Source organism: Pteropus alecto, unplaced genomic scaffold, assembly GCF_000325575.1.
Source record: "Pteropus alecto unplaced genomic scaffold, ASM32557v1 scaffold40, whole genome shotgun sequence".
Lineage (NCBI taxonomy): Eukaryota > Metazoa > Chordata > Mammalia > Chiroptera > Pteropodidae > Pteropus > Pteropus alecto.
This window is the reverse complement of record NW_006431919.1, coordinates 5921771-5946984: the sequence shown is the minus strand read 5'-3', so window position 1 is coordinate 5946984 and position 25214 is coordinate 5921771. Positions and strand designations below refer to the sequence as shown.

Genomic DNA, 25214 nt, shown 5'->3' with positions numbered 1-25214 from the left:
CTATATTAAATAAAGGGAGCCACCTAGGGATAGGGGCATCAAAAAATACCTACATTCCTTTTTTCCCTCAAGCTCCACGATAGCAAGATCATGAAATACTTACTGAGTGCACATTATTCATGTAAATTATTCACAATTGTCTTCTTATGCCTATTTCAGAGATACAGAAGTTCCCCCTCATTCATAGGGGATACGTTCCAAGAACCCCAGTGGTGCCTGAAACCACAGATAGTACTGAACCCCATATAAACTGTGTTTTTTCCCATACATACCTATGATAAAGCTTAGTTCATAAATTACACATGGCAAGAGATTAACAACAGTAATAACTAATAAAATAGAACAATTATAGCAATATACTATAATAAAAGTTATGTGAACATGGTCTTTTTCTCTTAAAGTATCTTACTGTAATATATATATACAGCGTGGATACACTGGACAAAGGGATGATTCACATCCCAGGGAGAAGGTGAGAGATGGCACAAGATTTCAGAATGGCACATAATTTAAAACTTGTGAATTGTTTATTTCTGGAATATTCTATTTAATGTTTTCAGACCACCATTGACTGCCAGTAACTGAACCACATAAAGTGAAACCAGAGATAAGGGGTAGGTGGGAGGGGAACTCTTAAATAAGATTTCATTCTATAATACTGCATACCTGACTCCTTTTTTCCATTTATTATTTTTTAATTAAATGTATTTGTTCTAATTACAAAAGGAATACAAGTTAAAAAGATTAGAAAATATTTTTAAAATGTTAAAAGAAATTTAAAAGTACTGAAAAAGAAAAGAAGAGCAACCTCTAACAGTGAGAAGTTGGCCTGCCACTTACAGCTGGCCATGCTATTCTCCCATTGGATATAAACCATTTTACAAAATGCCAACCTCACACAAGATTGCTCTGAGACCATGATAAAATGAGACAAAGCAAGGCTGCTTCATCGTTTTATCTAAGCACATATGATTACAAGGTCATTGTGCCTCCCACAAAATATCAAACACTCCTCTCAGCCAAAATATATGACTGCTACTTCTGTACCAATTACAGCTCGATTCTCACTCTAGTCTGTTCCCCCTCCCCCCAAGATGCATTAAGATGCCGAATCATAGCACTGCCTCCACTCTCTGATGGCATCTGATCCAGAGTCAACTCCTTGCTTCCTTCGACCCTCCCAAAAGTCATCCAACCAAAGCCTAACCCCTACAACAGGTCCTTTCTAACCCCATCTTGCTAATATACCTCATGATCACCCATGGTGTGTATCCTCCTTGGCTGTGACTTGTTCAACTACTGATTTGTTCCCAATGGTCTTTGGCTGGAAGGTACTGACAGCACCTGTAATGTTATCACTGTATTCTGTTGTATTTCCTATCTTTCTTTGCACTGTGATAGATAATAGCTAACAGTAACTAACACTTATTAAATGTTTAACTATGCTCTAGTCACTGTTCTAAGAGCTTTACTTATATTAATCTAACTACAATCCTATGAAGTGGATATTATTATTTCTATTTTAAAGATGAGAAACAGAAGAATAAAGATACAGCAGTTATATACTTTAAATCGAGGATTCTCAACCATGGCACTATTGCCCTTTTGGGCTAGATAATTTTTTTTTTTTTTGGTTTGTTTTGGAGAGCTGCTGTACATTATAGGACGTTTAGCAGCATCTCTGATGTCAAACCACCAGATGCCACTGCATGCCCCTTCTCCCTGCACTGTAACAACCCAAAGTGTCTCCAGACATCACAAATGTGCCCTAAAGACAAAATCACTCCTAGTTGAGAACCACTTCTTTAAATATTGAGATCACACTGTATAAAATTTCATTTCCAGTTCTTTTTTATTTAATTTGAGATTTTATTGTGTTTTCTCAGTTAATATACTGTTTTAAAAAAATGAAAGCACAAATATAAATGGGTACAGAAATGTATATACTCTAATTTATCTAAACATTCCCCACCGTAGACTATTTTCTTTGTTTTCATTTTTTTGCTATTGAAAATGATTCTCTAAAGAACATCTTTACACACAATTTTTTTTTCTATTTCTCTGACTTTTCTCCTAGACTCAATTATTAAGAAAAATAATTGTTGGACCACGGGGTGATTTGTTTTCTTTTTTTTCTTTCAGAAAAAAAAAAAAAAAAGATGTACCATTTACTTTCACATAGTTCACCAATTTGTTCCACTAATATAATTAAATAAGATATATACGTCTCTTCCAATAGCAAGTTTCATTATTATTCTTTTGCTGAAATATATGTGCTATCTCAATCTTTGCTACATTCAGAGAACACCATTTTTGGAAGCAGAAATCCAAGATCTATACTTAAGCAACCTCAAGTGGCAAAAATATAGTGTGAATGGAATGAAGTGTTTGAAAGATGAGGCCTAAGAGACCATGAACAACAAACTTGTGAAGACTCTTTCATGCGAGAGGTACTGAGTTGAACAGTATACCCAAAAATTCATGTCCACACAGAACTTCGGAGAGTAAACTTATTTGCAAATAGGGTCTTTGCAGATGTAATTAGTTAAGATAAGGTTATACTGGAACTAAAAGAGATTCTGGAGACCCCAATTCAATCTTCTTTTAACCTAAAGAGATACTCAGACTCAGGGAGCTACTCAACTTGTATGTAGCACAGCAAGTACTATTAGAAACCATCTATCTCGACTCCGAGCTTACTCTCATTTCCTCGACTACTCTATTTTCTCTTTGTTGGTTTTCTGCCTGCTTCACACGTTTTCATGTTTGATCTTCCCAATTCAATGCTAAGCTCTTTAAAGTCAAAGACTACTTCTTGAGTACCCTTCCATGGGCCTTTTCTGGCTGGGCATTCAGTGCCTATCTGTTTAATAGATACAGAAGAGAGGAAACAGGCATAGAGGCTAATTATCAGTTATCAAAAAAAGTTCTGCGGTAAGAATCTCTTCCTTCACTTTTCCAATCATCTCTTTAACTAGATCAGGCCATTCCCCACATCCCAGACTTTCTTCTCTGTCACCACCCACTCTCTTGTTTTATCTTCCTTTGTGCATTAGTATCTCCTCCTGGTTTGCTGTTTGCTAGTTATGCTTGGGTTTGATAAAAACTGTAAAATTGTTCTGGATATCTTTAAACTATGTTCTTTCTATACCAAAAGGAAGACAATATACAAACGAGAAGGGCAAAGGAAAGAAATGGGATGGGCTATGGGATAACAGTTGACATATTTATTTTTTGTCTCACCTGAGAGCACATTCTCAATCACCTACCTGTACTGCTCTTTCTTTTTTTCTGGAAAATGCCCCAGTCAAGGGCTCTAAGGATCTAGGTCTAAATTTAAATGAGGCTCTTAATTTCTCTAAGACTTAGTTTCCACACTCACTGTATAGGGATTCTAAATTGACCTTATTTACCTCAAAAGATGTTTGTGAGAATCAAATATCATAAAAGTGTTCTAAAAACTATAAGGTGTTATATATGATAGATATATAGAGATATACATCAGTGAGTGTCACAGCTAGGAGAGTGTAAGTAGAGAAAGGCCAGATTTTCTAAAAATTGAGGAGCCAGATATATATAGATATAGATATCTATATATATCTATATATATCTATATATATATATATATATCACCTGCTTACCAGTTAAAGTAGTAGTAACCTTCCACTGGGGTTGGTGGGGAGGGAGGAGAGGCAAAATGCTAAAATGAAAGACGCTAAACAAATTCTAAGTGTTCCTGATAAAGAAATATGGCTTGCATTAGCTAAATCTGTTTATTCAATTTCCTTGATTCCTTTTCTTGCTTCTCAGTAATTCTAACTGGAAATGCAATGACATTGCTCAGTGTGCAGTGCCTGTCACATTAACATATCGATCAACTGATGGTTTTTCCAAGGGCCTTATATGAAAATGTCCATTCACAAGGAGCCTGTTATGTAAAGAGCATGAAATAAATAATTATAAATGTTCATCTTCACCACTTTCCAGCTTTCTTTGCTGAAGTAAGAAATCAAATTTCATGGTTCGAAGTCCAATAACATTTGATCTGAACCATTAGTTTGGACAAAAGGTTGGGCTCCACTAAATTACTGTCAAAGCACAGAAAGGTATTCCAGAGATTTGTCTCTAAACCTTTTTGATAAGTCACCCCATTAATAAAATAAATTTGAGCATATACCCCTAATATATGGATTTTTTGGTAAATTGCCCATGTACTATTATATTTACAATATTATGTATTTTTTAAAACATGCAAAAAGTTAAAAAGATGAAATTAAAAAGTATAAATATAAAGCTCCTATCCAGAGGTAGAAGCCTGGATACTACAGTCCTGTCATATTAAGGAGAGAGAACGTTAATAGTGGTGAGAACATTAATAGTGGTGAGCACCACCTGCTTGTGCCCTGTCCTGTCCCAAATAATAACTATTTTTCATGCTGTATGGTTATGCTAATAGGACTCATCAAGAAATCTATTCACCGTTGTACACGTTTGTTCATTATCTATTGGAGCACTGGGGTATTATCTGATGTCTAAATTTTTCAGTGGGCATTGATTGGGCTGGAGCCTCTGGTGATCTATCAGTATTCCCAGGTGAAATAGTCAACCTCATATGTCCTCTTTCTCTACAACTTACTTTTCTTTGGGGGCTGAAAAATACTGCAGTTTGGTTGAAAGTACTTGCAAGCTCTTGCACCAAAATATTTGGACTAGTAGAGAGAAAAACATGTCCCTAGAGTCTAAAACAGCAGTGCTGGGCGGGGGCGGGAAACAAAAAACGAAACTCCACACATAATCTCTGAAGCCTTTTGAAAATACATACCAAATGTAATTTTGTAAACTGCAAAAATTACATTGAAGTTTCATTTTTATTTGAATACTATGTTCTATTCTTTATTAAGCCATTTTTAGTATTAATACAAAAATAATGTTTTAAAATCATGAACACCACACCAATGAGTACTTCAGGGAGATAGTCCACACTTACCCAGTTGCTGTGGGTATCCTCACTCTACCCAGGATTTTGCTCAGTCAGTTACAGCAACTTGAGAACAAGAGATGAGGCCTAGACTGGGAGGTGATGATTCAGCCAAGCCCCTGTCTTATTGCTCACCGTCCACCTGTGGGACTTTGACAAGTCACTTAATATCTCTATACCTCATCTAATGGTATCAACTCATATAATGAAAATTATGGAAGATTCATATCTGCCAACACTCTTCCTCCTAGGTCACACCTCAAAGATATCATCTTGTAAATCCAAAGCAGGGGAACTCAAAGAAGTCCTAGTGATCATCAAACTTTCTAAAGATAAGGAAATACACAGCCAGAAAAGTTGACCTCTTGACAAACTCATAGAGCTAGTATTTTCAAACATCAGAAATGATGGTTTTGATTTGAAAGAAAAAAAAAAATGCTTCACAAAAGAAATTCTCCTTGAAAGTCCTCAATATATCAAGAACTGAACACAGAAGCTCTCTCATTGGAGACAAAAAGTCAACAATGAAAAGCTGATGGGTTATTTTGGGGTGGTGGTAGAGGTTGTTTTTATAGACTGAAAATGCAGACATCACATAAACCCATGGAAGATTTTGCAGTAGGAGCATCACTGAGATACTTGGGATAAAAGCTTAACGAAGTGCTTAAGGAAAAAGAGAACAGAATCTTGTATCCCCAAAACAAGTCCACGGCCTCTTCCACGGTACAGGTCTCTACCCCTTACACATACTCGGTGCCTAAAGCACGTGAAGCATGTTAAGATGGCTGAATTATTCTGACTGAGGGATGACTTTTAGAAGCAACTACAGGCTGCATTCTTACTACCGCTTCTTTAAGTTCAATACATTTTCTAAGTATTTTCCAGTAACTTCGAAGAGGGTTTGTATGTGTCAAGGGGTATTTTTCAGCATTGCCTCTGACTATGGAGAGTTTGAATGAAACTCCCTCTGTCGATACATCTGATGTTTATTATGTAGTTCTCAAAAGTGCTGCTCTCTACACGAGTTCAGGTTTCTTTCTAGTTTTAAGCAGCTAAAATTCAGAGGCTTCGCACTTGTGTTTTGAATTTGATCCCGCCTGCTTCTTCTGCTTCCTCATCTCACCCCCATCTCCTTTCAGATTCTCTGCTCGCTACCCCACAACTGCTGCTCCCCACATCAGTGCTCACACATGCTCAGATCTTTCCTTCTTAAAATAAAATTAAACAAGGCACAATGTTTTCCATCGTGTGTACTTCCTCTACTGAACCCCGACTCCTTCCTATAAGAGCTAAACTTTTTAATAGAGTTCTGCACACACAGTGTCCTGTATTCTCATTTTCTGCTCTTCTACAGTCTGGCTTCTGCCTCTAGAGATCCCACAGAAACTGCTCTCCCTCAAACCACAAATAATCTCTTGGTTGTTAAATTCAGCTGACATTTCTGAGGCCTTCGTACAACACTGGACACTGTGGATGTGCTTTCCTCCCCTGGCTCCTGTTACCAATTTCCATCAAGTTTCCAACCTCCTTAGATACTCTTTCTTCATGTCCTGGGCTCCTTGTATTCACCTTACCCATTAAGCTGTGGCTGATCTACCCATCATGCTCTTGCCTAGCTGCTTGGAATATCAACTGCTGACTGCTCATAGCTGTGTGTCTCACTGGAAATTTTTCTCCTCTCCTGAGAACTGCAATGTCCAAGATTATGCCCTCTTCCAGCAGGCAGCCCACCACAAGTAACTAGTTAATGTGTTGATACTCTTGATAATGTCCAGACACTCTTGCCTCAATTTTCAAGGCTCTGACGTGCTATCCAGAGTTCTGAGTATAAACAGCTGATCTCTCAGTTGCACCTGCTTTTCACATCTGCTTTTCTCTTTGACTATTCCTCTCCCTCATTTCTCTATAGTATTGTTCTTATAAGAACTCACCAACAAACCTGCTGTATTCAACTCCCCCTCTCAGAGTCTCCATCTCAGGGAACCACAGGTAATACCAAAAGAAAACTCATCATACACCTCTAAAAACTTCCTCCTCTTTTTCTACCATCTCCTTTAATATACATTCTTTCACTCAATGGCATCATCATCTGCCTAGTTGCTCAGGTCAGACTCTAGGAATCATCCTTGGTTCTTCTCCACATATCAGCCACTCGTCAAGTCTTGTCAGTTCTACTTCCCAAAGATCTTTCAGATTAATTTTCTTTTCTCCATTTTTACAACAACTCCCTCAGTTCAGGAAGGCCTCTCCACTCCCAAGACTATTTTAGTGCACTCCGACCAGCATGCCAGGGCTAGACATTGATCATCCCATCCCTAGGGTAGCCTTTATGGAGCCGGAGGCAGCCGGAATGTACCACTCATTTGCCTCCATCCAAGAATAACCTCATCCAGGATTCCAAACCACCACCAGTTTCTTGCAAGATGTCTTACAATATCATCATTTTCTGTGTACATCAGACTATGAAAAAGACTGGAAGCCCTGCTATTGCCATCAGACCCTAACTGGTCACCCTGCCATGTATGCCCCTTCATTATGCTAGGTGGTAAGCCCCTTGAAGACAGAGACTCTGTGTTTTATGTCTTTATGTTTTCCATTGTTTAGGCTAAGACTGGCATAAAGCAGGCACTCACCAAATACCTGCTGAATAAATCAATAAACTAGTGAATCAATCCTTCAAAAAAAGTAATGAATCAAAGGATGAAAGGAAGAGAGGCAATGATGAAAAGGAGAAAGGCAAAGAATAATAAACCAGTTTTTCATCCTTCTAAGAGTCTCGTCCCTGGTGTTGAATTGATTGCCATGATGAATGATCTATTTTAAAAGATAAGAGGAATGTTGGTAAAGTTTTGGAGAATAAGGTTTTAAATTATAGCCAGATTTTCTCATTTTGTCTCTTCAAGTTTGTAATCTCCAAAAAGGCCTTTAATACAAGATTGTAAAGTGAAATAGTTTACCCAACAGAGAGAAATCAATAAATACTAATTAATGATAATAATTAAAGAGAAATAAATAGGTGGAGGATAGAACTAGAACGGCTAAGTAGGCTCCATCTGAGGCAAATCCCTCTCTGGAATGGAAGTTTTACACTGTTGGTCCTGCCTGTTGCATTATAATTCTTTCTGATAGTGGAAAAACACTGGTCAATAAAGTAGAAAAATAGGTGTTCGAGTCCCAGCTCATTCACATACTAGTGGTATGACCTCGAAGAAGGCACTTAACTTCTTTGAACTTGCACGTTTCAGTCTAAAAGAAGAAAGAATTGGAGTAGATGATGTTCATGTCCACTTCTAGCTCTAAAATTCTACTCTCTTCTGTCCTATGTTATTAGCTCTCTCAATGCCTGTCAACCCAGTGTTTTTTACAAACTGGAAAATGAATTCAAACTGGCTAGCATTTTATTAGAGTTAGCTAAAAATAAACTTTAAAACAGGGACCAGGAAACTACTCTGTGGAAATAATGCATGTCAGCAAGCCAAAGCTTTTTACAGTAACCATTTTCATCCTTATTCTTTGCTTCTTAAAGCATCTGCTTCAAATAGGAAAGAGATAATGAGTAAACATACATACTTATTTACCAAGCTGACCTATTTAGGAGGAGGGAAAACACAAAACATGGAAATGTAGGCAACCGCTGACTGCTAGGGATTGCACGGAAGGGAAGTCTGACAGAGAAACAGGATCAGAGGTGGAAACCTAATATCTGTTCCAGGCATTAACTGGATCTATCCAATGATTCACCTCTCCCACTAGCTTGCTCCAATTAGGAGAAAAAAGAAACAATATATGTTGAGGTATAAAAGGTAAGTTTGGTGTTCTAGCAGTGTGTGGTCCCACGATTTCCTGCGTAAATTATTTCACTTTACTCACCTGTAAACTCGGTTCTGGCGATCTTCACTTATCGGTTCATTTTCAGAAGACCATTGTCACCATTTTCCTTTTCTTTTGTTTAAAAGAAAAGAACATCCATAACAGAACTTTAATCCCATGGGCTGGTACATTTTCTATTCTTTTGAGGAGGGCAGACTATGAAAGAGAATCACCTGAATAGAAAATGGGACCATTTGTAATATCTGGCCATCCAGGAAATTTCCCAAAGCGTTAGAGATCAGGAATCATGGTCTGAGCTATAGATCAAGAGTAATAGTGTCAAAAAAACAAAAAACAAAAAACAAAAAAAACCCCACAAACATAAACATACGCTGTTCCTAACAATGTAAATGAAACCCTAGTTCCTGCTTCAATGGGATTCTTCTCTGTGACCAGATCCACTGAAAGAAATCTAAGGGCTCCTTGAAAAAGTCCTATCAGTGATCACATTAGAACAGTCCTGATGCATTTCACAGCCCACCTTTGCAGAGGGGCACCCTGCTGGCTATCTTGCCAGCACAGTAGGCTCCTTGTTGTAAGAGCAAGGTGAGTCCTCTCCCAACAAGCTCTTTTCAACCTGGTATCTTGGTATTCCTAGGAGCAGAGTTTCTAGGGACATTTTGTGTGCTAGCTAGAGAAATTTACCTTCCAGCTGGTGAAGCTGTAGGTGATGTTTCCATGGAAAAGTCATCCTTTAATTCTCAATCCTCAGTTCTTGGCTTTGCTCTATAACAGTATTCTAAGTATCCTAATGACTTATAGGAAAACCCAGCATTAAATTGCTTACCTACTATGGGGCAAATCCCATATTAGATGTTTCACATGTAACTTTCCATTCACTCCTCATCTCAGTCCTACCAGGTCAGTATGTACTGCCATCAACCTCACTTAACACAGGGGGAAATCTCAGCACTCATATACAATGAACTCTTCACCTGTAGAAAATCAAGGCAATCCCTCTCAGGCAGTAGTATGTGGAAAGTTCCCCATTAGGCCATGACCAAATGGAGGTAGAAGTGAGAAGTACACCCAAAGATCACTGAAAACTTAAGAATGATGCATGTATGGGTTTGGAAGAGAAAGTTAGGGCTGAAATGTCAAATTCAAATACAAGCAGCCTTTTAGGTATAATGATTGATTTTACTTTCATGATATCGGACTTGAAAATGTTATATCTATTCTTTTTAATAGGACAAATTGAAATTAGAGGAGAGCAAGAGTATCACAGTTTAAGCAAAGGCGAATAGAAAGAAGCCAAGAGACAGTCCAGCTAGGTAACTCTCACGTCCCTTCACCGCCATACTTACCTTTCACCAGGCCTAGAATGCACATATTCCTCCTGCCCTGTGCACTCAAATGTGGACATTTGTTAGAAGCATATGAGGTGACAACACTGAAAGAATTTGTTTAAAGTTCAAATGCTACCATCATTCCAATACAGTTCAATTTTATTTCCCTGAAATTCTGTGAACATAAACTTGAAAAATAACCACAGCAAACTTTCCAGACCTTTCTCATAAATAATGAGTTCTTTGTACCTTAGCTATACTATTACAGTCCTCCCTGAAAGAAATAAGAAATGAGATTGGAAAAATGAAGATCAATACAGACCTGCCATCCATACTAAAATCAAGTTCAATTTGGGATGACACCCACATCTCATTATCAAAAACAAGATTATCACAGACCATCGTGACCACAGTACTGAGGAGACTTATGAAAACTCAAGATCGGAAACCTCATGTTAAATTGTACTAAAAATCATACCTTATGATTTTTAGAAACTTAAAAATAACATAAACCAATCCACTAAAATATAAGCAGAATAAACCCACAAGTTATTTCTGAAGTAAATTATGCTGCATCCAACTTCTGTTTTATTTTTTTGTTACATCTCATTAGATTTTTCCACTTCTCCCCCAAAACACTTCTAATGAAAAACATCCATAAACAGGGTTCATGGAAAGTAACAGAATTCTGTTAGAAAATGGTGGGAAGATGTTATTTACTTTGCTTACATGTTAGGTCTGTATGGGCATCATGTATGTTTCATACTTCTTAAAAACTCCATTTGTACATTGAACAGATTACTTAATTGAAGATAATTCTGTCAAGTCTTTTACATATATAAGATACACACACACACACACACACACCCCGCCCAACCACTTAAGAGAGACACACACACACACACACAACACACACACACACACACACACACACACACCGCCCAACCACTTAAGCCTAAAAGGGAACTGCCACCTTTTTGTTTTTTCTTCTCTCTTCTACATCATAACCACTGGGCACTCAGATGTGACTCCAATTTTACTTTCTTCGGGAAATCTTCCCAAGCCTATTTTTGAAAGTACCACCCAACATTATGTCACACATATTAAAGGTATCCATACTCCGTTTAATTTTTCTTTTTGCTATAAAGTTTTAAAATGTTTAAAATAATTTAGGTTTTGAACTTCTTGGGTTATGAGTAATGAATTTGATATATGATTGACTATGATTACTTGAGAATCTGATTCAGGCTCAGGGATTATTAAGTGATAAAATCTAAGCTAAAAATTGTTTTCAAACACAATCCAATATTTAAGTGCTTAAAATTGAATAATAAATAAAATTGATATAACATTGTTTTACAGACATTTAAACATTGATTAATTTTTATTTTGCAGAATGCATCTTGCATTCTGCAGCAACTGATTTACATTTTTTCTTCCAGGCCCTGCATCTACTACTCTGATCAGTTGGATATAGTGACTCTTTCTTTTATTTTATATTTAGGCATATATTTAGGCATAGATTACTTTAAATCATGCATTCCCAATGGGAGAAATAATGTTCCCAAGGGAATAAAATTGGTTCTTGGGGAATGAAAAAATCTTATTCTAATTGTGTATACAGCATAAATATACACATAGCATTTAAACAGACTGTATGTATGTGATGTAAAATTTTCATGGAGTGTGGAGGCAATTAGGAAAAAAAATGTCTAAAAATGCTCTTTTAGAGGGGCAATTATGGAAAAAGGCTGAGAAATACTGCTGTGGATTGTTTTCATATGCTTCACGTGTATCTATTTAATTTTCCTAACAGAGGTGAAGCTACTTCTTCTCCTAAATGTTTACACCACCTGCTCAAAGGTCCCAACAACATTTTGTTGTTTTCCCCTCTCTGTAGAATATATCGTGGTCTAATTTTATGCAACTTTGAGTTCTGCAAATTTGAAAGAATGTCATAATAAATACCCAGGGTTCAAAAATTTGCAATGTTGCCTGTTTTCGAAGCTGGTGAGCTGAGTGAATTATTTATCATGTTTACTGCAAGGTGGTAGCATTGTTGGCATAGAAATCCCTTCCATCTTCGGTACAAAACGAATTACTTGAAGTCTCTAGGAACCTTCTCCCCAATAAAATGAATTGTTTGTAGAGCAGAATCTGTTGAAGCATACTTGCAAGAACTTTATATATATTTTTAACCATATACATATAGATGTATATAAATATATAGATATATATATGTCATCAAAGGTTCACATTAGTTTTTCTTTTTTGCTATGATTAAGGATATGAGTACTACTGTGGCAGGGCTGGCATATGAAATACCGATTTGAACAGACTTTGAACATCTAACGCCAGGCAATCAGTAGAATAAGAGCCAAGAGGCTCACCCGAAAGTCATCTAGGACACTGGGCTTTCAACATCTGGCCTAGTGCCTGATAGTAGGAATGAAAATAAGTTGTTAAACAGATGTAAGATCTTGGTCAAAGCATTACAGTAACATGGGATGCTGAAAAGCAACCAATTATCTGTTGTGATGACCATATATACCCCCATTTGTTACCGATATACATTTACAACTGCATCAAAATTTGATGGCAAACCTGTGAAGCACTCCCAGCAAACCATCAAAACCACAATTGTAATACAAGATATAACACTGGGAAAGGAAAGGTGAGATACAAATTTTATGGTTTTCTTCCACTCACTAACACTGAGACTTCAGGCAAATTGGTTATGTCTCTTGACTTTGATGTACTCATTAATAAAATGAGGGCATTGGAGAAATGATCCCAAAGGGCCAACATTTTAACTGTAATATTTTATAAATTTTATGTTCAATAAAAATTTATCAATAATTTATCATAATCCATCTTGGGTTTGAATTACTATCCTATATATTCCTAAGCCTAATAAATGTTAACATCATAGAAACTGTTTCATGGGTCTCTGCTTCTGAATTTTTTCTGGTGAACAGACTGAACAGGTATCTTTCACTCACATAAGGGCATTTTTGCTAAATTCAGCCACATTTTCATAGTCTTATGGTCTTAGGTGTATTTTTAAAAAAATGAAAAGGCTCCTACTTCAAATGTAATTCAATACAAAAAGTATAAGTTTTGCCTAAAGAAAGGAATGATAATTTTCTGATTCTCAATGTGCTTATAATTATTTAAAAAACAAAAACTAGGCATATGAAACAATTTAAAAACAAGAAGGGATAATATGTATTAAAAATTTTTAATTGAATGTTCTCAATGGCAAAGATATTGGGTATAGACAGATAATTAGTGCTAAGAGTGGTTAGGCTGGGATGAAGTCAACGTTAACAGAATTCCCGAAAGGTTCAGTAAGGAGGCAGTGTCTCAGAATTACAGCATCCTGGACAGTACAGGGCCTCAGAGGTAACTTAAACCATTCTCCCTATAGCATTTTCTCTATCTATACCAATCAGCTGCTAAATAAATGTTGCTACTGATGAAAAAGGCAACACTTCATTCGACAGCCCATTTCTTTCTTGATCAACCCATAATATTACAAAGTTTGCCTTATGTTGACCTAATGTTGACTTTTCTTCATCTTCTTCTAATCTCCCGTTCTACATTCTGCTCTCTGGAATCCCACAGATCAAGCAGAATCCCTCTCCCAAATGAAATCTCTTCAGTCATTTACAGACAGGGCTCATTTCCAACCTGTGTCTTCACCTGGATGATCATTCCCAGTTCATTCTACAATTTTTTTCAGATAAATTTGTCTAGTCTGTCCTAAGCCCATCTCCCCTCATTACCCTTGTCCCTGTTCAAAAGGTAGGCCTCTTTCCCAAGCCTCATTGATTTTGGGTTAATCAAAAATTGAATAACCCAAAAGTAAGGAAGTGGTCGGGAGTCTTGTTAGAAGAGCAGTTTGGAAAGACATTTACCATATCACTGCCATAGAAAAATATCACAATGTAATAGTATGAAGAAACCCATTACTAAAAGTGTAGATTAGGACATGGAAGGGTCCTTAGAAGGAAAACTGTTAGAAATAACATATCTAACATGGGAAGGAAACTGGGCTGGAAAGAAGCTAGAAGAGAATGCTGCTGATTAGAAAGACAGGAAGATAAGATGAGGGAGGGAGGGAGGGAGAGAGGGAAGGAGGGAGGAAGGAAAGCAGGCCAGTCAAGACAAATCAGTTATCACATAGGCTTCCAAAAAAATTTTAAAAATCAGTGTGTACAAATGAAGGCCATATAATGAGGGAAAAATACATTTAACACAACATTCTGGCTTCCAAGTTATACTTAACATACTGCCACAAAAATCACATGAATTGGAACAAAATGACTTACTGTGTGGTTACTGCACACTGAGCAGGCAATACCTCTTTACTCTGGCATCGTTTAAAGAAACTTGTCCTAAACACCATTTGGACAGAACCCAAGGTGTTCATGCCCCAATAGGAAGCACAAATTGTTAAAAGAAAAATGTTGAAAGCAGTTTCCATGTTGGTATGTAATTTCTCAATGCTATTACCAGCACAAGAAATGCTCTGAAGTGAACAAAAGCTAATGACACACAGCAAAGACACTCGTGGCACTTGTTACTGACATCTACCTATTCTCAAGTGCCTTAGGCCTCTAATTCCTCTACAATTCACTCTGTAGAGATGGCATGCTTAAGCACACCTGGGAGTCCATGCAGGTATGGTGTCATTCCATCTCTCCAGTATGGTGAGGTCAAGAACCCTCAAATCACAATTTAATTGTGAAATTTCAGAAACGAGGGAGGTGTTAGTTCTCTTAAAGCTGAAAATGAGTAAGTGAAGTCACTGACCATACTTTTCATCTAAGGCTAATTCATGGTAGGAAAGGCAGTTGGAAAGAGGAAGGTTTTATAAACAAAACCTTGGGCCAGAGAGGGAGGGGGCCTTGTGGTGAATGCTGTCCAGATCTCAAAACTGAGTCCACCACTTTAGAGAGAAGGCAACAGGTGGTAGCAGAAGAGATTGCTCTCACATGAGATCTTGTGAGATGAAGAACACAACAGAGCCAGTATAATCCAGGTGACAAAGTGACACTCATCGGAGGGCAGGGCAATTCCCTTTAATTTTTCATGCCATGCAGCTCTGATCTAATCTCTTGATGAGATACTTTCAGAGTTTCAGGATATACCACTTTGTAACATTTTGTGTTCTCATGGTGGGTGCTAGCAGTAGCGGAGGTTAGGGGCACCAATCAATGAATTCCTAAGCGGTGGGCACGGACTCTAGACCAGGAGTAGAAGAAAAACACGGTGGCTAACACATTGTGAATGTGGCTGATGGAGAAGCCACTTAAGCACTTTCAGGACTCTCTAGAAAAAGACCTTGCCATGGGTGGATTATGAATACAACAGGTATGAGCAAGAATCAGAGTGTGGTCTACAGCCCTGCCACCCTGACTGAACAAGTCCAAACCTGTCTGATCTCCAGAAGCTAAGCACGGTTGGGTTAGTGCTTGGCTGGGAGACCACCTAGGAAGACCAGGTGCTGTAGGTATAAAAAATAAGGGATTGTAAGCTGACAAGATCCTTGCAATCTGTGAAGTCAACCAAGGGTTGCCTTGCCTAAAAAAAAAAAAAATTAATTAAAAAAAAAAGGAAACAGAGTATATGAAATATAAAAACCACTGTGGACTTATTTGTAGCCAGAGCTATTGAAGTCAAGAGGATGTTTAGATTTCATTCCATTTATTTGTTTATGATTTGGTAACCTTAGTTAGGCCCTGATAAAGGATTCCTCTGGGGAAATGTATATAAGTAAGATTATCTTCTATAAATTTAAAAAATAAAGAGAAATGAAGCTGTTGAAAAAGATGTGGAAATTCACATGCAATAAGTAATATTTGAAGATGATGGTCGAACTTCAAGAACCTATAAATCCTGGATTTTATAGACTGAAATGGGCCATGGCCCTTCTAAAACAGCAACATCATGGTTGTGATCCTATAGATAATTACATATAATGCATTGCATTCAGCCAGCATTCACCATATTCATGTATGAAAAAAGAACCACTGAATTCAGCTTGGATGGAACAAGGAGCTAAAGACCAAATTAGGTCCCGGAATCATCTTCTCACAATTTTTATGCAGAAGACGTACAGCTCCCTTTTCTGAGCAATAAAGCCCAAATATTTATGCAGCAGGTTATAAAGCAATTGAAACAGAACACAAATGAATCATCGAGTAGAGGGATATCTTCCACTTTGACAGCACACTACCTTAAACTTGGGAATTTTTGTGTACATGATTCATTTTCTCTTCTACTATTACCAAGTGACAAATTAGTTACCATTATTCCTTTTTTCCTCAAGGAGGAAAAATAATTCTATCAGTAGGCAAGAGTACAGTCAGGTTTTTAGTCGGTTCTTTTGTACTGACTCACTCAAATTTGTCATCCTAGTGTTGTGCTTTTCCATGGCCCTTTGTGGATATTTTTTACTACCAGAATTGACATCATATGCAACCACCAAGCTACTATTTTGGCTAAAAGTCCCTCTGCTGGGGATCTAATGACCTTCTTAGGACCAAAGCCTGAGACTGGCTTTCTTCTCTAATTCCATTTGTCAGTCATCTAACATACCACTCCTGGATTTTTGGCACTACTTTTACTGAAATCTGTCACCAGAATCCTGCAACCCTATTATTTTAAAAAGAGAAGGAAAGACTTAAGTCTTCTGCATTGTTCTCTAAATCATTGATTTTTAAACTTCTTTACTGAGTGGAGAAACTCTTTTTTTAATTACACATTAGACAGAACCTCAATCTATAAAATGGTAAAAAGAGACACTGTTACCCAAGGATGTGGGAGAGGGAGCTGAGCTGGTAGGATGATGGATCTAGACTACAATCCACAGACATTTTCCCTCCTCATCCAGCTATCACCCTCTTCCAGAGTACAAAATTTGAAAACCACCAGTTTTTTTATATATATATACACACACACACAGACACATACACAACTTCCTGTTTTAAAGATGTTTAATTGAATATTTTCCATTTGAAAAAAAAAAAGAGCATGCATGATAGCATCAACCTGCTTGCTCTAAATCTGGCTATCATTTGCTTTTTGTTCTCACACTATAAAAACTTATATGATGATTTAATCCAATCAATATTCATTCTCTCCCTAGGAATAATTTACAAATTATAAAATTTTATCTTGCATTCTCTGAAAAAAATTTCTAAAATTTGGAAATATTTTGCTTTCATCTATTAAGCTGTTTAGAGAATTTTATGCACCTGAAACTGGTAAGAATTTTATTATTTTTGGTTAAGATCTATCACAAAAGATTTTAGACAAAGTTTAAGTGCCTCTCACTTTGTTAAGAGCCTGGAGGAAGCTGGAGGAATTATGCAGTGATTCTCGAAAGCTGAAAAGTTTGTGATCTCTCTAAAAAGAGACACTCTTTTCCTGTCCTTGGAAGTAATTTCTATTATATTTATTTACCCCAGCTTAAAAAATTCCATAATCTCTACTTTAGTCCTTATCATCTTATTTTTCAAATGCATGCCATCCTAGAAGTGGCATTATAGTGATCTTCAGACAGACATTTAACTACCAGCTAAAGCTTTCCTTCAGTAACATGAAAATGTTCTCTGCATAAAGGCTTTGTGGAATAGAGAGTGAATAAAGAAAATGATGGTTATTTGTAGAGGTATTTACAGTTCCATTCCATTAAGACCCCTCTTATCACCAAGTATTAAAGAAGATCTCCTTGGAAAGTACATACTAATTTCTGAATGCTTACTAAGCAAACCAAGTCTTTTTAAGGTTTATTGGAATAAAATAGCTATGGATATCACTGGCACTTAATGATTCACAGGCTGAAACGAGACTTCCATTTGGAAAAGAGAGAAAGAAGATATACTTTGTTCCTTAAAAGAGTTCAGTTTTTTTTTTGTTTGGAGCATCTGGAGGAAAATTGCAGACTACTGCAGACAGATCATCCACCTTCTCAGAGCCTAATAGTCACTAGATAATTAGTTTTAAGCAAATCAATGATTTTAAAAAATTAAGTCATGCTTCCTGTAGCCTTCATGAAGAGGCCACTAATGATTTATCCGCAAGTAGGGAATGCGTTCTATTATAACACATTTAGAAAGTAAGTTATCTATCCATTCCTTCCTTCATTTCACAAGTATTTATTATGGTGCAAGGCAAACTGCATCTTTGCAGTTTGAAGACAGAGAGCTGCCTGGCAAAGAAGACAGGCACTCACAAGGTGATTAATTTGGTGAATTTGTCACAGTCTGGGTTGTGGCTCTCAGCCCAAAGGAGTTCAGAAATGCTGCTGCCTAATTTCTAAGTTTATCTGCATTTGTTGATGTTGAATCACAGAAACAAAGATCACAAGGAACTGACATATAAACCACTGAGAAAAATAATTGCAGTGTAGACCAAAGATTTGCAACTTGGATTCCAACCAAAATGTTATTTAGAATTATGTGGAAACAAGTCCAAAATTTGTCACTCCATAAAATTGTTGCTATTAAGTGAAATAATCTTTAAACAATGTTTATTACTCATTAACTCAATATTTACTGAGCACACACTATGTATCAGATATCATACTAAACACCGAAGATATAGCAGTGAAGGAATCAAGCAATGTCTCCACAGCCTTTTGGAAACAGCCAGAATGAAATAAAGAAAAGGCTAGAGTCCACTGGTACATGGGGAGTTAGGTGCATGCTTCACAGGACCAGGTGAACTCGGAGTAAGCAATACCTGTCAGGTAAACAGGTTCGGTTCTGCCACAATTCCCTCTATGACTCTTTTTCTAAGCTTCTTTTGTTGTCCAATGTCCTTTATGATTGACAGCTGCACTCAATATACATATCTAAAAAGCTAATACTAAGCATAAACCATGTGCAAGATAAAGTGATTTCACTCTGGCTAGGGATCTGGTCCTTTTCCTGACAGGATTTTTGTTTCTTCTTTTTTTTTTTTTTTTTTTAAATCTAGTTAATATTTGCGGCATATTTGTTAATGTGCCAAGATCACTAAACTGGAGCCATAATTCTCAGAAATCCTGTCCCTGCTGCGTTGACTATGAGATATCTTGCCTGATCATTAGGAGGCAAAAGGGAAAAACTAGCCATCTTATCTTTGGAAATAGGTGCAGGGCAGAAGGCACTGTTGTTCAGGTTATGTGTGTTTAGCTGCTGAACAAAAGGCACCAACTTCTCCCACAGGTTATCCCTAATATCAAGGCTTGGAAGCAGTGAGAGAGAGCTACATGGGCCCATTTGTCCTCATGGACTCTGACCCTTCCTCACATGTTCCAGTTTGTCCTTGCTTCTTCCACTTCACATCCATCTCTCCTTCCCGAATACCTCCTTGGCCAACCCCAGACTCTAACACAAGACACCAAAGCAACAGGTTCCCATCTACTATATAACCGGCCCTCATGTATGTGAAAATTGAATCTCTATATAAGTCCTACATATGTCACATAGGGTTTCTGCTTCTCTAATTGTACCTTGACTGATACAGTGTGAATTTCAATTATTTTTCTAAGCATAGTTTCCCTCTTTTCAAAGTTCCTGGAAAGATGGATGAAGGGTAAAGTCATTGTGATGAATCTCTTATCATTTTATTATTTTTTATTTTTTTAGATTTTTAAAAGTTGAGATACCATTCACATACCATAATATTGCCCTTTTAAACTATATAATTCAGTGGTTTTTAGTACATTCAAAAAGTTGTACAACCAACACCACTAACTCCCCAAATATTTCAATTAACTCCCCAAAACCTGTGCCCATTAGCAGTCATACCCCATTTGTCCCTCCCTTCAGCCCATGGCTACCACCAACCTGCTTTCTATCTATCTCTATAAATTTGCCTATTCTGAATATTTCATATAAATGCAATAATATAATGTATGGTCTTCTGTGTCTGCCTTATTTCATTCAACATAATGTTTTCTAAGTCTACGCTGTAGCATGTGTCAGTACTTTATTTCTTTTTACTACTGAATAACATTACATTGTATGGGTATACCACATTTTATTTATCTATTCATCAGCTGATAGACATTTGGACTATTTCTATGTCTGGGTATTGTGAATAATGCTGCTGTGAATATTCATGGACAAGTTTTCTGTGAACATACGTTTTCAAGTCTCTTGAATATATATACTCAGGAGTGAAACATGGGTCTCATGGTAATTCTACACTTACCACATTAAAGAATTGCCAAACTGTTTTCCAATGAAGGTGGAAAATATTTTACATTCCCACCAGCAGTGCTTAAGGGTTCCAATATCTCCAACATCTTCACTAACACTTTCTATTATCTGTCTTTTTGACTATAGCCATCCCAGTGGGTGTGAAGGTCATCTGATGATGTCTACTCTTTCTTATACAAGGATTCCAGGTGGCCAGAGTGAGAGTGTCCTCCCCACTGTCCTGAGGCAAAGTTTTTATTGTTGTTGTTGTTTCATCCTGAAACTTACAGAGGTAATAATAATAATGATGATAATCAGTATACTTTGTGTAAGCACAATGTTATATTATAAAAAAATCCTTTCATCATAACACGCAATTTTCTCCACAACCCTTCCAGAAAGTAAGGATGCTGTGATTTTCACAGTATTTGCAGTGTATGACATAGTGCCAGGCACAGAGTAAGAGCTCTGTTGAAGGGCTAAATCACACTCATCCCACAGATGAGGAAACTGAGACTTGTTAAAGGAAAATGTCATGCTCAAGGATGTCCAATTAGTAAGTGACAGCGTTTCATAATTTATGAGTGGGTGTTCTTTGCACAAGATTAAATATGCTGTGATAGCTAATTAAAATAAAAGATGGTATTCAATACATAGGTGAAGCATATTAGGTCAAAAAATAAGATGCTACTTTATACTATTTTGATTACATTAAAAGACTATAATTATAAAAATCACAAGTTAATAAGTGAGGCCTCTCTCTGTCTCTCTCTCTGTCGCTCTCTGTCAAGCTTGGCAGATCATAAGAATAACCTCTTACATTAAAAAATGATCTAGGAAATTCTTTCACCTATACCCTATAAGCATTTAGGAAATAATTACTCTGTTTAAAAAATACTTCATTATACATATAAAATTAAAACAAATGGACAAATAAAAAATAGTAGGTAAATAAAGTGTGGTTACTTTAACCATTAAAAAGATGTTATAGTGATGATGGTTGTATAACAGTGTGTATACTAAATGCCACTAAATTCTACACCTTTAAATGGTTAAAATGGCTTGTTTTATGTTATGTGACGCTTACCACAATAAAAATAATGTTGAAATTCTGCAAAGAAGCCCATTACACAATTTAGTAGTGAGCTCCATTCTATCAAGATTGGCAAGGCCATGAGGGAGTGACTAATAACATGGCTGCCAAGGAAACCAGCTCCTCACTGGAAGAAGATATCCAATAGCTACAGAAATTTGTCATGCATATTTTCCAAAACTTTTTCTTCTTTAAGCCAAGTCATGAAAGAAAAAGTAAGATATTCTTTCCAAAAGCACATACACATAAACATTTTCACCCTTTCCCACACGTGCACAGTCACACATTAGCATGCACATGTGGCAGAGTGAGAAATCCATTGGAAATACTCAGAACATCTCTCTGATAGCTGGTGAGTCAAGGCTGACATGAAGTCAAGTGCAAAAGACCTTCTGACATGAAACTGAAGCTCCAAACCCTTGCTGAGGTCTTTGTGCTCCCAAAGGCTTTTGCTTCTAAGAGAATATCCACAGTGAGTTGAAAATTATTATCTATTCAAGCCAGTAAGAAATTAGATATTTAACTGAAGCCGAATTAAGTGAGAGAAATAAATACATTGTGCCCAGTGTTTATATTTCTCTATAACTTCTTTGTAGCCCTGAACCTCACACATAGTAGGTATTTTATGAATTCTTCATTAAATTGTATTCTACCATTATTAATAATCAGGAATTAATTCACAATTGATTGGCTAGTCACGCCTATCAAAGCTCCTACTTTATTCATTATCCCTGGAGGGGGAAGTTGCTTCACCTAGAAGCTCCTGCTTAGTAAAGAAGCACTTAAGCTTCTACCTGAACAATGCCATTTAATTCCCTCAAGGTCAACCAGTGGACAGTGTGTTTAGAGACATATGAACAAAACTTGTTGAAAACGAAAGAAAACAAAACAAATAACAATAACAACAAAACCTGTCCCATAAAAATAGTTGTAATTAGCTGGTCCAAAAAATTTTTTCTCTTTTGAAGTTTATACAAGAATATATAGGGAAAACCAGCCAGTTGTTAATAAAAGAAGAAAGTAAAAACTGAAGAAATTAAAGAGAGAGAGAGAAACTGGCTGAGAACCCATCAAAGCACTGGGGAGCACAGAGAAACAGACTGTAGTTTGCTTGGGAAGAGCTGGCATGGCATCCTTATGGAAACCCCTTTTGTGTTTCTTATAACATAGAACACATGAACTCAGAATAAAGAACATCAAATATAAGAAATTCTAATCTACATTTTTCATATTCCAGTAATTCTTAGCTAGTTCAACTACATACATAATCATGGCCCAAAGACTTGGTTGAAAATGCATGAAGTGCAGACACAGAGCTCAAGAGAAATGAGATTGCCTGTATGTAATTCCTTTCTACAAAATGCTAGCAAATAGCACATTACAAGGTGCTTTCTTATATGTTGGGTATGCAGAACAAAACAGACTTAGGCATCTATCTGGAGAATTCAATGGCTATAATTGCTTATGAATGCACAATTTTAATATCCTTAATTTTGAGAAAACAAAAAAATAGAATAATGTTTATGGAGCACACAGTATATGCCAATCACTATACTAAATTATCAAATTTAAATTAATAATAATCCTATTGGGTGCCATTAACATCTCCAAATGACAGATAAGGATACTGAGGGTCAAGAGGTGAAGTCAGCAGCTAAAGGTTACAGAACAACTAAAGGGAAAAGCTAGGGATCCTGACCTGGTTTCTATGTCTATAAGGACCATATTTTAATGGTTACACTCATTTACCGATAATTTTGCTCTATGACCCTGAGAAACCAATTAACAACCCTGTGCTTCCTCAATTGTAAAGTAAAAATACTGGCATAATGATGACCATCATTGCTTCTGACTTAAAAATGCTAGCATTCAAAGTATGGATAACTTTTGAGTTTAGAGACAGAACATTACTAACAACACCAACTAATATTTATATATGAGACTTCACTAAGTGCACAGTTTGACATATAGTGGGTGCCCAATAAATATCAGATGAATGAATTAAACTAAAAATGAATTAATTAATTAAAAATATGCTAGCCTTATTAAACACATTGTTTGTATTTAATCTTCACACCTCTAAGACTTAGTTACCACTACTATTCCCTTTTACAAATGCAGAAATTGAGGAAAAATGACTTACTTAAAAGGCATACAATAAGTGATGGAAATAACTTTAATGTAAGAAGTCTCAACTCATGAACAAATAGAGAGGTAAGACGGAAACCAGAAAATCTATAATTATGAATGAGAAATCCTTTATTTTGCGTAAAACTCCACTAAACCATTATGATCTCATTTCTGTTGCTGATCTATAAAGTGGGGATAGACTATCAGATTACAGGCGGATAATAAGGTTCACAAGTAAAGTTAAATGTTAAAGTAGACATGGAAGCCAAAGTACAATACCAATGCAAAGGTTTCTTTTAAATGCTTTAAAAGGTTCATCTTCCTGGCTAGATGCCGAATAAGAGACTCCTGAAGTTTTCAGACATGTGAAGTCAGGCCTATTTTCAAAACTAAATGTGAATTTATTCCCTTACGAGGACGCTTTATACAAAGAGCACTGGCCTTAGTTAACTTTCTCAAGAAATTCAGATGTGCTCTGTCCTTGATCCAGATCTGCCACTCAACTACTCCAGAAACTGGGTACAAATCACTGAGCTTCTCTAGGCTCCATTTTCCCAGGTCAGAGCTGAGCTCCTAGTCTCCTTCCAGCCCACAGAGTGTTACTGATTCAATTTCTGAGTCTTAATTTCAGGAGTCCCACAAGACCCAGTACGTTAATTTATACTGTCACTTTCTGATTGGCATATCCAGTTAGCCATTTAGAGCTCAATTTTTGTGTTTCCTTTGTATTTTACACCAGCTTTTAAAGCATGTGATATATTCTCAAACTCCAGTATTTGGTGATAAAGTACAATTTTAAATAATTTCTTAAGCCCTTTATTGAATAGTGAAAACCTACTCTTCATATTTTACTCTTCATATTTTCCAAGGGTTCAGTATATGCCTATAAAATGCCCTATTAAAAATCTTATTTCTACATTTTAAAATGGAAGTCTTACTAGGACAGGTTCCAACATCTCTATCAAAGGCTACTTACAAAAAAATTAAAATTGTGTGTAGGGTTGGCAGTGGGTGAGCAATACTTACCTTCTTGCTGCTGTTGTTATAATCAGCTTTCTTTGTACTCTATTTTATGATGCTTTATTAATAGATATGAAAGAGAGGTGTCTACAAGGTCCCAAGGGCAAGAATCTTCTAGGAAAGTTTTATTACTGGCTTTCAAAGATTGGGTAATATTTAAAGTATTTTCATTATCCTGGAAAGTGAATGAAAATGTCTATTTTCATGGAAGACCCCAAATGAACAATGCAGACTTAGTTTTTATAGATTATGTGAGTAACCAAAGAAACAGAATCATTTTTTGACAAGTTGGGGAAAGTCAACATAAATTACTAAAATGTAAATCATAAGTGTTATAAAGAAGCATCGTTTTATCAATTCAAGTGTAAACAGAAGTTTTTCCTTATTTTTCCTTGTTAGGGTTTCTTGGACGATTTAATGAACAGTTAATAATTCTTTCCAAATTCTATGTGAACTGACTGCAAAAGAGAATTTCCAAAGTGTTTAAACTTTATCCTCTTTAGTATTTACAATAGCTTCCCTATAGTCTTCGTGTACCATTTAATAGGTTATCAAATTAGTTTTCAAAGATCCTGCAAAGGAAAGTTTCAACTTCACTGCCCTTCATAAAACATATCATAAATTCTAACTAGTTG

General features: G+C 36.5%; 1 protein-coding gene across 1 annotated transcript in view; it reads right to left on the bottom strand.

Annotated features, from left to right (window-relative positions):
* SGCD (sarcoglycan delta) overlaps nt 1-25214 on the bottom strand; it is an 818344-nt gene that overhangs the window by 647863 nt on the left and 145267 nt on the right. The gene's annotated exons all lie outside the window — the stretch shown is intronic.